General features: G+C 40.1%; 1 long non-coding RNA gene across 2 annotated transcripts; it reads left to right on the top strand.

Moving 5' to 3' along the window:
• The first annotated feature begins 7969 nt into the window (after positions 1-7969).
• On the top strand, positions 7970-16935 carry LOC110526657. Of its 2 annotated transcripts, XR_005052248.1 has the most exons (6): positions 7970-8493; positions 8737-8817; positions 9759-10005; positions 10219-10320; positions 10445-10520; positions 16159-16935. It is a non-coding gene; the product is annotated as an uncharacterized LOC110526657 (long non-coding RNA). The 2 variants fall into 2 exon arrangements; XR_005052247.1 differs by lacking the exon at positions 8737-8817 and having other exon boundaries at positions 7973-8493.
• The last annotated feature ends 272 nt before the right edge of the window (positions 16936-17207 follow it).

Genomic DNA, 17207 nt, shown 5'->3' with positions numbered 1-17207 from the left:
TTTATTGCAAAAAATTTAGATTTTGTTGTCTGAAAAAGGAATAAAATAAAACACTTGTTAGTTCTTTGTCCATTGCTCATGTTTTTCTTTTTCTTCTTTGCAGCAATTCGACCATGAAGGCCTGATTCACACAGTCTCCTCTGAACAGTTGATGTTGAGATGTGTCTGTTACTTGAACTCTGTGAAACATTTATATGGGCTGCAATTTCTGAGACTGGTAACTCTAATGAACGTATCCTCTGATGCTGAGGTAATGGGTCTTCCTTTCCTGTGGCGGTCCTCACAAGAGCCAGTTTCATCATAGCGCTTGATGGTTTTTTGGGACTGCAAGTTCTTGAAATGTTCCCTATTGACTGACCTTCATGTCTTAAAGCAAATATGGACTGTCATTTCTCTTTGCTTAGGTTGTTTTTGCCATAATATGGACTCAGTCTTTTACCAAATAGGGCTATCTTCTGTATATCACCCCTATCTTGTCACAACACAACTGATTGGCTCAAATGCATTAAGGAAATCAATTCAAATTTAAGTTAACAAGGCACGCCTGTTAATTGAAATGCATTCCAGGTGACTACCTCATGAAGCTGGTTGAGAGAATGCCAAGAGTGTGCAAAGGATGTCCTCAAGGCAAAGGGTGGCTACTTTGAAGAATCTCAAATCTCAAATATATTTTGATATATTTGACATTTTTTGGGTTACTACCTGATTCCATATGTGTTATTTCATAGTTTGTATGTCTTCACTATTATTCTACAATGTAGAAAATAGTAAGAATACAGAAAAACCCTTGAATAAGTAAGTGATTACCTATGCAAACTTTTGACTGGTCCTGTACTTATGGTCTTAGAACACCCAAGATAATAAGATAAAGGTAATTATTTTTTAATTGCATCATGTTTTTGCTCTCTTCACTTTCTCCTGCTGACCTCGTCGCTTTGTTTACTAGTATCCACCCTTTCCGCAATGTGACACAGTTTGAGGTTTGAAACCAAAATATCTCCTACAGATGGTTTTCTGCCCCCTCAGAACCTCAGCTATGAGTAGCTGGCTGCCAACAGTATGTTTGCTTCCCAAATGGCACCCTATTGCCTACATAGTGAACTACTTTTGATCAGGGCCCAAAGAGCTCTGGTCAAAAGAAGTGCACTATATAAGAGAGAGGGTACCATTTGGGATGTAAAATGAATCAAATCCGGTTCTGACTTGTGTTGTGAGGCGGCTGTGGCCATTCATGGCTACAGGGACTTAATTGTCTTATATATCAATTGAGAGACATACTTTTTTTTCCCTTGTTAAAGTTGACATTGACCATTAAAAGCAAGCTATTAACAACTAAAATACCAAGATAGGATGTGTAAACATTTATAGCCACTTTTATCCATTTCTATTCTGTGACAAAACAGAATATACCAATTAACAATTCTGGTTAGAGTGCCTTGGTCTTTAGGGTTAGCTCCTTAAACATTTAGCCTTTCCTTTCCCAACACTTTCATGTTTTATTTGTGAAACTGAATGCATTCCTCTCAAAACATAGGATTCCGACACCCACCATCTCAGATTGTTTCCCAAAATAGTTTGTTGTTAGAAACAGGTAAGATTAGCATTCCTGCAACATTATTTTGTTGAAATATAATTTGATCTTTGAGAAATTAAGATAATTGATTGCACCCAAATTGGCCATTGTTAATTTATAAGATGTATATAATATTAAATAATTATATTACTTAACATCCGATTTGGACCAAACTTTTTTCCAACTATGAGTAAGACATGGCGAATCCAAAGAAGTGATCAAAAGCCATCCACGGACCCCCCACTCTAATCCCACCCCCCAAATGAGTATATAGTACTGTAGTATCAGTTCTCTATGTTTGACTAGTAGTATGGAGCTGCAGCTCGGAATATGATTTATTCATCCAATGTAATGTATTCTCAGTGAAACTGTTAAAGGGATAGGTCACCCAAATTACAAAGTTATTTACATGTTGGTTTTCTTAACCTGTAAGCAATTTACGGACCAGGTATAACAGCAACCAATGCTTTGGTTTTGTTTAACTGGCCACTGTTTCAACTGCTAACTGAGCGCGGAAAGGCTAATATAGGTATCATTGACTTGCATTGGATTTGTGAAACAAATGTTAAAAAGTTAGTATTTGAAACAGTGGCCAAGTGTACAAAATCAAAGCATGGGTTGCTGTTATACCTGGTCATTTGACTGCTTACAGGGTAAGAAAATGCATATGTAATTTGTGTGAACTATTCCTTTAACATTGTTAGGTTAGATTACTCGTTGGTTATTACAGCATTGTCGGAACTAGAAGCACAAGCATTTCGCTACACTCGCATTAACATCTGCTAACCATGTGTATGTGACAAATACAATTTGATTTGAACAATGTGGGGGAGAACAGCACCATGTAGTGGTCAGAACCTGGTAATATCAGGATGTCGGATGGGACATAAACCCAACAACTTCAATGATTAAAACATCACCAAATTCACTGAGAATACATAACATAGTATGAATAAACAACACTGAGCCTCAGCTCCGTACTACTAGTCAAACATAGAGAATTGATACTATGTACACACATTTGGGGTGTCATTAGCGTGGGACGTGGGGGGGGGGGGGGGGGGGGGGGTCTGTGTATGGCTTTTGACAACTTCTTCAGATTCCTCATGTCTTACTCATTGTTAGAAAAAAGGTTTGGTCCAAATCGGATGTTAGGTACTATATTTATTGAATATTATATGAATCCTATAAATTAAAATGGCCAATTTTCTTAATTTCTCAGAGATCAAATTATATTTCAACAAAATAATGTTGCAGGAATGCTTATCTTCTAACTACAACAACGATTTAAGATAAATCTAACATGGTGGGTGCTGAATGGCTTGCTGAAATGACATGGAACGACCAATGAGAGTGAGAGTTTCCAGGAGCAAATGCAGTAAGTGTGGAGTATGTAGTGTATGGCTTATTCACTGTATACACATGACCGTCAGCTACAGTTGATTTTACTGTTAAATAATCTGCACACACAGAATGTTACTCAGGTCTGGAGAGATAGAGGAGACTGTAGTGTGTGTGTGTGTTCAACATGGGAATGTCCAGCAGCTCTATCCTGTGTCCCGAATGGCACCCTATTGCCTACACAGTGCAGTTATTTTTTTACTAGGGCCCAGGGTGTAGGGAATAGGGTGTAGGGAATAGGGTGCCATTTCAGATGCATCCCTAGACAGCCCAGCTCCCGTTTCAATACACAATGCACAACGCCTGACTGAATGGGAGGAAAGAGTTCTCTGAAACTGAATGCCTCTCTGCTTTGTGTTCCATATTTCCACAAAATATGGGATTGTTTCCACAGTGTTATAAAGACTCTCTCTCTTAGATAATGATTTACTGGTATCCATATTACATTCCCAATTCTTTGTTCACAGATAAACAAGTGCGTCAGATGCCAACAAGAATGAACGTAGCATGTGATATAGTTAGTTCACTGACCCACTGTGTGTTTTTCTACAAAAACTGGGCCAGCCAACAGCCCTGTGGTCAAGCAGCAGCAATACCACCAGCAGCAGCACATGGTCAATGTTTACGCCAGGGATCCACATGGTACCACATTCCCTCTATATAGTGCACTACTTTTGACCAGGGACCATAATGCTCTGGTCAAAAGTAGTGCACTATAGGGAATAGGGTGCCATTTGGTACATACTGAAGACATCTGGCAGCGGGACAGATGCCATGGCCATGCTGCTATATAGAGAGAGACATGTGGAGCTGATTCAGCTGACTGCCATCCATATTCATTGTTACCAGTGTGATAGTTGTAACATTATTTTTTTATATAGTTGTGGAGCCCGACGAGTGAGGGAGTGATGACAGTACAGCTTGTCCCTCCCTCTCTGTTCCCCCCAATGCCTCCCTCCCTCCTAGACCGACCTATCAGGTCTTTGTGTTCCTCTTCTGAGCCGAGCCCCCAGAACACACACACACACACACACACACACACACACAGCTCTCTTAAAACACATTGACACAAAACGAATCTCTTGCAGTCCCTGAAGTCTACAATGAAATGAAGCCTTGTTCTGCTGAATAATCAGATTTCTGTCGTTCTACATTCTTAAAAGGGCAATTCCACCACTTTTCAACCTATCTCCAATACCAGTGTCTACATATGTTAAAATGGCACATTTCTACATTTTGTAGAATAAAATAAAGTAAACAAGTTCTACTCGATGACATCATCAAAATTGAAAACAATTGAAAAACATTGATTTTCAAACACTATCACGGTGATATGGGGAGCAAGAAAACACCCTTCCACTGAGCACACCGGGTAATTCCTATGTGGATAATTGGGTAATATTTGGTTGAGACATTGATCAATGAGATTGCAATTTATATTCACCCACTCAAAAAGAAAGCCATAAGTTGAGTTTCCAATGTGTTATCACTATGCTTGGAACCATCTAAAACCACAACCAAACAATGTCAGATTTCTGGTTTAGTTATCACCAAAATGTCTATCACTGCACTTTTAACAATTTAAAAGCACAGCAAAGTTCAAATGAGAATACAATGTCAAATATTTTGTTTATTTATACAACAGATTGTGTTATCCCTGTGCTTCATCTAATAGCAGAACCAAATGACCTGGATTACAGTTGAGATTACATTCAAAATACATGGTGCAATGATCAACGCTGTTTGAGATTCTGCACAGATTATTACAGCAATTGTGAAGATCTCCACAGACCTGTGAATACCTCTGCATGCTATCTTCAACATGCATGCTTTATTTGATTGAATAAGAAGAAGTGTATATTTACAGTAACCTCAAAATGTGGCCATGGATGTGCTACTCCCTTTAAGGTTAAACGTTAGGTTAGATTGTAAAATAGCCTTACATTTATGCTATTTACTGCAGTGGTTCCAAACTGCAGGGCACAGTTCTTTTTTTAATGAACTCAGTCCAGCTTTCAACTTACTCTAGAAGGTTGTAATAGTAGAATGCACAAGGTGCAATTTTGAAATTGAAGTGCATCATCAGTTATCCTCCCTCTTGTCATGTCAATCATTGGGCTCCCAAGTGGCTCAGCGGTCTAAGGCACTGCATCTCAGTGCTAGAGGTGTCACTACAGACACTGGTTAGATTCCAGGTTGTATCACAACCGGCCGTGATTGGGAGTCCCATATGGCGGCCCACAATTGGCCCATCGTCGTCCGGGTTAGGGTTTGGCTGGGGTAGGCCGTCATTGTAAATAAGAATTTGTTCTTAACCGACTTGCCTAGTTAAAAAAGGTTAAATAAATACCTGAGAGAACTATTTATAACTTCTCAGAAATGTCCAGCTCAACCAGCCCATGTCAGCTAGGTTTCTCAGCCAACAGATTTTGTTGTAATGTTTGAGTCACTCATATCACATGAATAAACATTAGACATAGCAAAATGTATAGCAAGAAAATAAGCTTTAAAACGGCAACATTTTCTCTCCAAGGGGTGTGAACAGTTTGAGTCACTCATATCACATGAATAAACATTAGACATAGCAAAATGTATAGCAAGAAAATAAGCTTAAAACGGCAAAATTTTCTCTCCAAGGGGTGTGAACAGTTTGAGTCACGAACAGTGCTTGTTCCCATAGACATAGATGTGGCCGGCCACATGGATTCATGTCTCCATCTCATCCAAAAATGTAAGTGAAAGAATAAGACTAAATCAACCTTTAATTTGATGTAGTCCCATTCTTTAACTTCGGTTTTTGGTTGAGATGGAGACATGAATCCATCATATCAATTATTCATTTGAAAACAAACTGGAATTGAAGATGGATAGTCACATCTGTGCCACTGACTTAGTCTGAGCAGAGGATACATCTTCAAATGTTGATTTTGGTTGCGTTGGCAACCAAACACAATTCAATATCACTAAATATAATGTTTTGAAATAATAAACCCTAGGCTATTGAATGGTCTAATTTTAGTTGAATTGAAACAATAGCTGTTAATGACTTTGCTAATGCTACATAGTCCTAAATAGTGTCACGGCTTTCTTCTGTTGAAGGAGAGGCGGACCAAAACGCAGCGTGGTTATTGTGATACATCTTTAATAAGGATGAAAATAGAACAATATACCAAAAAAAAAAAAAAGAAAACGTGAAAAACCAAAAACAGCCCTATCTGGTGTAACAAAGACAGGAACAATCACCCACAAACCCCAACACCAAACAGGCTACCTAAATATGGCTCCCAATCAGAGACAATGACTAACACCTGCCTCTGATTGAGAACCATATCAGGCCCAAACACAGAAACAGACAAACTAGACATCCAACATAGAATGCCCACTCAGATCACACCCTGACCAAACAAAACATAGAAACATACAAAGCAAACTATGGTCAGGGTGTGACAAATAGTATCATTAATGATATATGATTGATACATTATGGTCACATGTAATTTCCTCTGTTAAACCTACCCTTTAGAATGGGTTCAATAGCAACAGTGAATCTATTTAGTTTTTAGTTGGAGAGCTTTCAACAATCCTTCTCACGATAGCACATTGGTAATAGTCAGTGACAAATATCATAAGTAACCAGTGCTGGGCATGGTTAAAACCCTGGATTGGATTTCTTCCATATACCATCTCATCTGTTGTGATGAAATAATCCTCATTCTGTGCATCAGTTTACACATCTAAATGTACAGTATCTAGCTACATGTGATGATGGCATACACTTAAACACTCCATGCGTGGTGTAACTGTTCCAGAGTCAAGTTATGCCCAGTTGGAGTCATTGTGTAGTGAGTGAGAGATTGCAATACACCTTGTTCTGCTTGGCAACAAACTTTTTTTAAATTATGTGAGTAGATCTGCCCTCTGCTGGGCAATATTGAGACACCACTAGTGACATGAACTTGATGAGGCTTGCCTTGCTGTCACCCGCTTTAAAGGTACAATATGCAGAAATCGCTTCACCATTTCCTGGGTCGTGAAAACTAATAATTTTCCTAACTTCAGTTTGTGAATCATTGTACAATCTAAACAGTTGTGAAATATATTTTCAATAACCCAAAATGTTCTATGTTCAGCTGTTTGAAGCTGGTGTACAAAACCAAAAGTAAAAGATGCAAAAATGAAACATAAGAACGGGAAGCGTAGAAATGGCATACATAGAACATATCTACTGCTTGTTAGAATTGCTTTCAATTATGACAAATCTATAACTCACATTTCTATGTAAATTTCATGGTCAGCACAAAAACTTATATACTCATCTTTAATAGACCTCAACTTGTCTTTCTTTCCCCCCAACTCAATTAAGCCAAAACCACGCCTGTTATCAGAGAGGCGTTCTACAAGGCTTTGAGCGCTTTCCAAGTCCGGAAGTGAATATGCGAAATTTTCAGTCACTAATTAATAACATTTGCCCTTGTATTTCAAGATTAAAAAATATAATAAAATAATGTAGTGGTCAGAGCTAGCCATTAAAATCAGATTCAATGGATGTAGCATAGCGTATTCGACTGAATTGATTAGCTCAAATATTTTTGAAATTATGAATAATAAGCATGTGCTTTTACCTGATAATAGACTACAAATGATAATATAACAACTTCAAATGTCGAGCTAGTAACATTAAGTAGCCTAGGTAAACTTAGCTGACCTTCAATTGAGGGAATTCAGCAGAGTTCTGAGACATGTTTACAAGTCATTGAAACTCTGAAAATGAATACATGGGCAAATGTTACCAAACATTATAATAATAGGACTGCATTATGGTAGGCAGCTAATTGTTAAATTACATTTTTCATCCTTACCTTGGAAGGCAACTGTCTCTGCACTGATCGCCTGTGAGTGAAACAACGCTAGCTAGCCAATGGGAGCGTAGCAGAACCCCCTCGTAATAACGGGGCGTAGTTTTGGCTTAACTGCGCTGGGAAAAGAAAGACCCGAGCTCACCTGCTTGAAGACCTAAAACCCGGAAATTAGTTACCGTTCATATGGCGAAAATGAATGAGGAAAGAGTAGGCTTTTGGGATAAACGCGAAAATAAGGTCTGAGGTTAATACAGGCTTAGGATATCTTATACGTTTTGTTCTACGAGATAATATTAGTCACTTAACATTACCTTTATTAATTATGAAGCATTTATGTGCTTTTTCAAATGACACAAATGCTTCCAAATTCACAAAAAATAACGTTGGCTGATGATTACCTCCTACAAAAAGACGCCATTAGGATAGAAAACAAAAACTGTATCAATAAATTAGCTCAACATTGGAAAAATTGCCCATTTATATTAGTAAAAAACAACAACAAAGAAGCACGAGAGTTTCGCAAGAATTGTCTGCTTTTTCTTGAATAAGTCTGCTTTTATGTAATATTGTTTCATTGAACACTATATCCCAGAAAGCCTTGCGCCAAGGCAAAGCAGGAAGATATTTTTTCGTCTGCAACTTCGGGAATTTAGCCAGAAGGTATGTCTCTTTTACCTTCTTTTTTTACACCCACAAATCTATCTAATTAATTTAAAGTACATTTGAAGTTAGTTCAAACCTTCAAAGTTCACAGCTACGTGTAGATGTATTTCCAAAATCGGTCCTCTTTCAAGTTTCAGAGTACAGTTTACTGATTTAGCAACCGGTAGCGGTTAGCTAGCTAACTTACTTAGCTGTCAGTTTGAAAACCACAACCTCGCTCTTTCCTGCTTGTGTCTTCAGGCCGCTCTGCGCTAGAGAAACCCTGAAATAAGTTGAATCTTCTTGGCCTATTTCAATTTGGCAATGAAATAGCTATTGAGAGTAAGTATCTTCTACTGTAAGACTTTATCGAACTAGTGGCAGTACTACAAATATGGTCCCTCCCTAGTTAGTGAATTGTTTGTAATCAATACAACCCACAGTTCAGTGTCATTTGGTTAATATCTGAGATCAATGGTTCTAAACCTGTTTGGGCTTCAATGTCATTAACAACACCTTAGATCATTGACGACCATACAAGTATTTTTAGCTACTCAACAACACTTATCCTGGTCTTTAATTAAACATGTAAATAGTTAGTGGATTTGTAGACTTCTCTAGTTTGTAGTAGAGATTGTAAAAACACTATAGTGGAGAAGATGGTATCGAGTAATGACAATGTCTCAGTCTCAACTGTTCCAGGGTGAAATGAATAGCCTAGTTCCCTGAGTAAACAAAAGTATTTTATTCTAACTCAATCACCACCATCTGTGGAGGGTGAGGCAGAGGCGTCTGAGCTCACACTGCTCTGGGTATTTTTATAAAGTGGTCATGTGAGGGGGGGGGGGGGGGCGCACTGCTGCTAAATTAATATAATTGAAATAGTGTATACTATTGTACTGTCCATCGCTGTACTTTCACTCGGTCCCCCCTACGTCTCCTAGTGTGATATTGAAGGGGAGTTTTGCTAGATAACATTTCAGGGGAAATATACAGTTTTTCTAGTAGGCAGGTACAGTAATGTGTTACTGGTGCTTGGTGCATGTTGCTTGAGTTCCTTCCTCTTATGACTTGGTTAGTTTCTCTCTTTTCCAGACCCACCTCTGTCCTTTTTATCTTTACCACAACTACCAATGCAACACTGTCTAGTTAGAATACCATGCTACTACTAGGACTACATAGCCAGGTCACAGAATCTTCTGTCCATCACCAAATTTCACTTGATATTTAACATAACTAATGCAAAAATTTGTCAACTGTTCTCTGATTCTTTGTGTCCACAGGAGTGTGTCGCTCAGGCCCTGGGGAGAGTGGTGTGTGTCAGTGTGTTACAGAAACACCAGCAGTGAGTGTATGTCTGTCTGTAATCTGCTTCCGCCGGCTGTTTGTGGCATCGGCTGTGAAGTGAACAGGAAGACAGAGGGTTGAAGAGAGAGAAAAAGAAAGAAAGAGAAGAGAGAGGAAGCTGCCGTCGGCATGACTGAGTTCTGGGTGTGTTTCAGCTGCTGCATTGGAGAGCAGCCTCAGCCTGTGAGTACACACACAAGAAATCACTGTTTTGTTTACTCCTGATCTTTCAGTCTATGAAGTGTGGACACTAAAGGTCAAGGTCCTAGATACTGAAATAGAACCAGGCCTTCTCATCTTCTGTACTTCTTATCAGCCTGTGTGTGAGTGTCTGTTCATAAAGCAGTTGACTGTTGTTGCCTTTAGTAATACTACAATTTCATTAATGCTTTACAGAAGAGGCGGCGGAGGATAGACCGTTCAATGATCGGAGAACCAACCAACTTTGTTCACACAACACACGTAGGCTCAGGAGACATGGGCGTTGGGCTCTCATCAGTATGTACTGACCACCTACCCTCACACAGAAAACAGCCTTATGTCATATCAACTAGGTAAAGATTCCAAGCAGTTACAAACCGTTATCCAATCTTCTGTTCATTATGACTGTGTGTGTGTGTAGGTGAACTCAGTTCAGGCCCAGATGAAATCTAAAGGAGGTTATCAAGGAGGGTCTGAGAGCAATCAGGAATAATGAGGTGAGACACTTGCTGTTATAATGTGTTACTATTGTGTTAATACTATGATCTCAATGTGTTATCAGTACTGTATTACTACTGTGATATTGACATGTTATCAGGATTGTTACTACTGTAATATCAACGTGTTATCAGTACTGTGTTAATACTATGATCTCAACGTGTTCTCAGTACTGTGTTGCTACTGTGATATCAGTACTTTGTTACCGGCCAACAGCTCTGCACCCCCCGCAGCAACTGGCCCAAGACCCCCCCCCCCACACTTGCTTCTCCTTCACCCGTATCCAGACAGTTGATGTCCCGAAAGAGCTGCAAAAATCTGGATCCCTACAAATCAGCTGGGCTAGACAATCTGGACCCTCTCTTTCTAAAATTATCCGCCGCCATTGTCGCAACCCCTATTACTAGTCTGTTAAACCTCCCTCATAAGAATGTTTTATTTCACCTTTATTTAACCAGGAACAGTGAGGGAAATAAGTATTTGATCCCCTGCTGATTTTGTACATTTGCCCACTGACAAAGAAATGATCCGTCTATAATTTTAATGGTAGGTTTATTTGAACAGTGAGAGACAGAATAACAACAAAAAAATCCAGAAAAACATGTCAAAAATGTTATAAATTGATTTGCTTTTAATGAGGGAAATAAGTATTTGACCCCTCTGCAAAACATGACTTAGTACTTGGTGGCAAAACCCTTGTTGGCAATCAGAGGTCAGATGTTTCTTGTAGTTGGCCACCAGGTTTGCACACCTCAGGAGGGATTTTGTCCCACTCCTCTTTGCAGATCTTCTCCAAGTCATTAAGGTTTCAAGGCTGACATTTAGCAACTCGAACCTTCAGCTCCCTCCACAGATTTTCTATGGGATTAAGGTCTGGAGACTGGCTAGGCCACTCCAGGACCTTCATGTGCTTCTTCTTGAGCCACTCCTTTGTTGCCTTGGCCGTGTGTTTTGGGTCATTGTCATGCTGGAATACCAATCCACGACACATTTTCAATGCCCTGGCTGAGGGAAGGAGGTTTTCACCCAAGATTTGACGGTACATGGCCCCGTCCATCATCCCTTTGATGCGGTGTCCTGTCCCCTTAGCAGAAAAACACCCCCAAAGCATAATGTTTCCACCTCCATGTTTGACGGTGGGGATGGTGTCTTGGGGTCATAGGCAGCATTCCTTCTCCTCGAAACACGGCGAGTTGAGTTGATGCCAAAGAGCTCCATTTTGGTCTCATCTGACCACAACACTTTCACCCAGTTGTCCTCTGAATCATTCAGATGTTCATTGGCAAACTTCAGACGGGCATGTAAATGTGTTTTCTTGTTGACTATGGTCCCAGCTGCCTTGAGATCATTGACAAGATCCTCCCGTGTAGTTCTGGGCTGATTCTCATGATCATTGCAACTCCACGAGGTGAGATCTTGCATGGATCCCCAGGCCGAGGGAGATTGACAGTTCTTATGTGTTTCTTCCATTTGCGAGTAATTGCACCAACTGTTTTCACCTTCTCACCAAGCTGCTTGGCGATGGTCTTGTAGCCCATTCCAGTCTACATTCTTGTCCCTGACATCCTTGGAGAGCTCTTTGGTCTTGGCCATGGTGGAGAGTTTGGAATCTGATTGATTGATTGCTTCTGTGGACAGGTGTCTTTTATACAGGTAACAAGCTGAGATTAGGAGCACTCCCTTTGAGTGTGCTCCTAATCTCAGCTCGTTACCTGTATAAAAGACACCTGGGAGCCAGAAATCTTTTTGATTGAGAGGGGGTCAAATACTTATTTCCCTCATTAAAATGCAAATCAATTTATAACATTTTTGACATGCGTTTTTCTGGATTTTTTTGTTGTTATTCTGTCTCTCACTGTTCAAATTAACCTACCATTAAAATTATAGACTGATCATTTCTTTGTCAGTGGGCAAATGTACAAAATCAGCAGGGGATCAAATACTTTTTTCCCTCACTGTTCCTGGTTAAATAAAGGTGAAATAAAACATTCTTATTGGCAGACTCAACAGCCTTGGTTTCTCAAATGATTGCCTCGCCTGGTTTACCAACTACTTCTCTGATAGATTTCAGTGTGTCAAATTGGAGGGCCTGTTGTCCGGACCTCTGGCAGTCTCTATGGGGGTGCCACAGGGTTCAATTCTCAGGCCGACTTTTTTCTCTGTATTTATCAATGATGTTGCTCTTGCTGCTGGTGAATTGTAAATTGTAATTGTTTCGCCACTATGGCCTATTTATTGCCTTACCTCCTTACTTCATTTGCACACACTGTATACAGATTTTTTTATTGTGTTATTGACTGTACGTTTGTTTATCCCATGTGTAACTCTGTGTTTTTGTCGCACTGCTTTGCTTTATCTTGGCCAGGTCGCAGTTGTAAATAAGAACTTGTTCTCAACTGGCCTACCTGGTTAAATAAAGGTGAAATAAATAAAAAGACTACTGTGATAGCAACGTATTATCAGTACTGTTGCTACTGTGATATCAACGTGTTATCAGTACCGTGTTGCTACAGTGATGTCAACGTGTTATCAGTACCGTGTTGCTACAGTGATATCAACGTGTTATCACTACCGTGTTGCTACAGTGATGCCAACGTGTTATCACTACCGTGTTGCTACAGTGATGTCAACGTGTTATCAGTAGTGTTGCTACAGTGATGTCAACGTGTTATCAGTAGTGTTGCTACAGTGATGTCAACGTGTTATCAGTACCGTGTTACTACAGTGATATCAACGTGTTATCTGTACCGTGTTGCTACAGTGATGTCAACGTGTTATCAGTACCGTGTTGCTACAGTGATGTCTACGTGTTATCAGTAGTGTTGCTACAGTGATGTCAACGTGTTATCAGTAGTGTTGCTACAGTGATGTCAACGTGTTATCAGTAGTGTTGCTACAGTGATGTCTACGTGTTATCAGTAGTGTTGCTACAGTGATGTCTACGTGTTATCAGTAGTGTTGCTACAGTGATGTCAACGTGTTATCACTACCGTGTTGCTACAGTGATGTCAACGTGTTATCTGTACCGTGTTGCTACAGTGATGTCAACGTGTTATCAGTACCGTGTTGCTACAGTGATGTCAACGTGTTATCAGTAGTGTTGCTACAGTGATGTCAACGTGTTATCAGTACCGTGTTGCTACAGTGATGTCAACGTGTTATCAGTACCGTGTTGCTACAGTGATGTCTACGTGTTATCAGTAGTGTTGCTACAGTGATGTCAACGTGTTATCAGTACCGTGTTGCTACAGTGATGTCTACGTGTTATCAGTAGTGTTGCTACAGTGATGTCAACGTGTTATCAGTAGTGTTGCTACAGTGATGTCAACGTGTTATCAGTAGTGTTGCTACAGTGATGTCTACGTGTTATCAGTAGTGTTGCTACAGTGATGTCTACGTGTTATCAGTAGTGTTGCTACAGTGATGTCAACGTGTTATCACTACCGTGTTGCTACAGTGATGTCAACGTGTTATCTGTACCGTGTTGCTACAGTGATGTCAACGTGTTATCAGTACCGTGTTGCTACAGTGATGTCTACGTGTTATCAGTAGTGTTGCTACAGTGATGTCAACGTGTTATCTGTACCGTGTTGCTACAGTGATGTCAACGTGTTATCTGTACCGTGTTGCTACAGTGATGTCAACGTGTTATCAGTACCGTGTTGCTACAGTGATGTCAACGTGTTATCAGTAGTGTTGCTACAGTGATGTCAACGTGTTATCAGTAGTGTTGCTACAGTGATGTCTACGTGTTATCAGTAGTGTTGCTACAGTGATGTCAATGTGTTATCAGTAGTGTTGCTACAGTGATGTCAACGTGTTATCAGTAGTGTTGCTACAGTGATGTCAACGTGTTATCAGTAGTGTTGCTACAGTGATGTCTACGTGTTATCAGTAGTGTTGCTACAGTGATGTCAACGTGTTATCAGTACCGTGTTGCTACAGTGATGTCAACGTGTTATCAGTACCGTGTTGCTACAGTGATGTCAATGTGTTATCAGTAGTGTTGCTACAGTGATGTCAATGTGTTATCAGTAGTGTTGCTACAGTGATGTCAACGTGTTATCAGTAGTGTTGCTACAGTGATGTCAACGTGTTATCAGTACCGTGTTGCTACAGTGATGTCAACGTGTTATCAGTACCGTGTTGCTACAGTGATGTCAATGTGTTATCAGTAGTGTTGCTACAGTGATGTCAACGTGTTATCAGTACCGTGTTGCTACAGTGATATCAACGTGTTATCACTACCGTGTTGCTACAGTGATGTCAACGTGTTATCAGTAGTGTTGCTACAGTGATGTCTACGTGTTATCAGTAGTGTTGCTACAGTGATGTCAACGTGTTATCAGTACCGTGTTGCTACAGTGATGTCAACGTGTTATCAGTAGTGTTGCTACAGTGATGTCAATGTGTTATCAGTAGTGTTGCTACAGTGATGTCAACGTGTTATCAGTAGTGTTGCTACAGTGATGTCTACGTGTTATCAGTAGTGTTGCTACAGTGATGTCAACGTGTTATCTGTACCGTGTTGCTACAGTGATGTCAACGTGTTATCAGTACCGTGTTACTACAGTGATGTCAATGTGTTATCTGTACCGTGTTGCTACAGTGATATCAACGTGTTATCTGTACCGTGTTGCTACAGTGATATCAACGTGTTATCTGTACCGTGTTGCTACAGTGATATCAACGTGTTATCACTACCGTGTTGCTACAGTGATGTCAACGTGTTATCACTACCGTGTTGCTACAGTGATGTCAATGTGTTATCAGTAGTGTTGCTACAGTGATGACAACGTGTTATCAGTAGTGTTGCTACAGTGATGTCAACGTGTTATCACTACCGTGTTGCTACAGTGATGTCAACGTGTTATCACTACTGTGTTGCTACAGTGATGTCAACGTGTTATCACTACCGTGTTGCTACAGTGATGTCAACGTGTTATCACTACCGTGTTGCTACAGTGATGTCAACGTGTTATCACTACCGTGTTGCTACAGTGATGTCAACGTGTTATCACTACCGTGTTGCTACAGTGATGTCAACGTGTTATCACTACCGTGTTGCTACAGTGATGTCAACGTGTTATCACTACCGTGTTGCTACAGTGATGTCAATGTGTTATCAGTAGTGTTGCTACAGTGATGTCAGCGTGTTATCAGTACTGTGTTGCTACAGTGATGTCAGCGTGTTATCAGTACCGTGTTGCTACAGTGATGTCAACGTGTTATCACTACCGTGTTGCTACAGTGATGTCAACGTGTTATCACTACCGTGTTGCTACAGTGATGTCAGCGTGTTATCACTACCGTGTTGCTACAGTGATGTCAACGTGTTATCACTACCGTGTTGCTACAGTGATGTCAACGTGTTATCACTACCGTGTTGCTACAGTGATGTCAGCGTGTTATCACTACCGTGTTGCTACAGTGATGTCAACGTGTTATCACTACCGTGTTGCTACAGTGATGTCAACGTGTTATCACTACCGTGTTGCTACAGTGATGTCAGCGTGTTATCAGTACTGTGTTAACATGCTCCTTGTGTCTACGAAAGCTTCATTCAACGTAAATTTGCCAGCTGCATATACACTGCTTTACATGAATGTGATGTGTGTATGTATTATTTGTCCACAGACAGATAAGAAGCCTGTGCTAACTACTGCTGTAGATCTGAAGAGGAGGCGTTGTAAAGACACTCTTACCTGAACCAGACAAAGGACCAAACAATGAAACCACCCAGGAACGTGTATATAATTCATTTATATTAAATCACTGCTATCTGTCTGTCTGCCATGCTGTTGCACTGTAATAGTAGAAAACGGATCACAATCGTGTGTGTGTGTGTGCGCCTGTGTGAACAAATGTTTTACTCAACTGTTCAGGAGTGTGTGGTCGTGTTTTTAGGCCTTGCCTGTATTTATAGTCGGATTTGTGGAAAAATTACCTTTCATGTGGTGGCTGGGCCATTGTGGAGATATGAGGCACATGATTAGTAGTATCTGCTTCATTATCAAATCATAAACTACAGACTTGAAATGTCTATCTGTTTGTGTCCCAAATGGAACCCTAGTCCTTATATAGTGTGCTACTTTTGACCAGAGACACATGGGCCCTGGTCAAAAATAATGCACTATATAGGGCATAGGTTGAAATTGGGGACAGAGACCGTGTTAACCGCTTTATTCTGTTAAACATCCCATGTTCTTTGAGTTGCCTTCAGGAGTAAGTAAAGAATGCTGTTTTCCAATAAACTTGAAATGTGTAGGTAGGGCACACTGGACCATTTTGTTTCTTGTACACTTGTTCAGAAGCTTTTAAGCTTTTGTATTGATTTCGGCCAATGTGTTTTTATACATGTAGTATTTTTCTCATTCATTAGCTAGAATCTTAATAAAAAAATGTTCTATGCCATCTTAGAGAAGTCTTTCTTTGTCAGGTTTGACTAGCTATATATGATCGTCCTCTCCTGGAACACTCAAATGGCACCCTATATTCCCTATATAGTGCACTACTACCATATGGACCCTGGCCAAAAGTAGTGCACTATAAAGGAAATGGTGCAATTTGGGAAACATAATCAGTTTAATGACCCATCACTATGATAAGTAGATGTTATTAACACTTACCCCCTTACATGGTCAATATGTGGACAAGGAGAAAATCTTGTCCACACAAATCCCATT

The sequence above is a fragment of the Oncorhynchus mykiss genome, chromosome 6 (genome assembly GCF_013265735.2).
Source record: "Oncorhynchus mykiss isolate Arlee chromosome 6, USDA_OmykA_1.1, whole genome shotgun sequence".
NCBI lineage: Eukaryota > Metazoa > Chordata > Actinopteri > Salmoniformes > Salmonidae > Oncorhynchus > Oncorhynchus mykiss.
Note: the sequence above shows the minus strand (reverse complement) of the source record. Positions and strands in the feature narration are given on the sequence as shown.